This window comes from Anomaloglossus baeobatrachus, chromosome 5, assembly GCF_048569485.1.
Source record: "Anomaloglossus baeobatrachus isolate aAnoBae1 chromosome 5, aAnoBae1.hap1, whole genome shotgun sequence".
NCBI classification, from domain to species: Eukaryota; Metazoa; Chordata; class Amphibia; order Anura; family Aromobatidae; genus Anomaloglossus; species Anomaloglossus baeobatrachus.
In genome coordinates this window covers 539643851-539644155 of record NC_134357.1, presented here as the reverse complement: position 1 = coordinate 539644155, position 305 = coordinate 539643851, and positions in this window count along the sequence as shown.

The following is a 305-nucleotide window of genomic DNA, read 5'->3' as shown; positions in this document are numbered from 1 at the left end:
AGGGAGATTTCATGGCCCCTTCTCTCCATCTACCTGATTATCCTGAGGAACATCGGGATCTTCTTGTTTACAGTCCTGTGGGAGAAGAGGACGGGGACATCTCTCTGGTGTTGTCCTCTTACTGGATAGAACTGGAGGAGACACATACAGGGACTGAATTCATTCTCTACATGCAGATAATTATAGGCCGTGTGTATTTAGTCCTGTCTATTACCTGGTGATGTGAGGGGCTGGGGAACCTCCATCATGACGTCCTTGTACAGATCTTTGTGTCCTTCTAAATACTCCCACTCCTCCATGGAGAA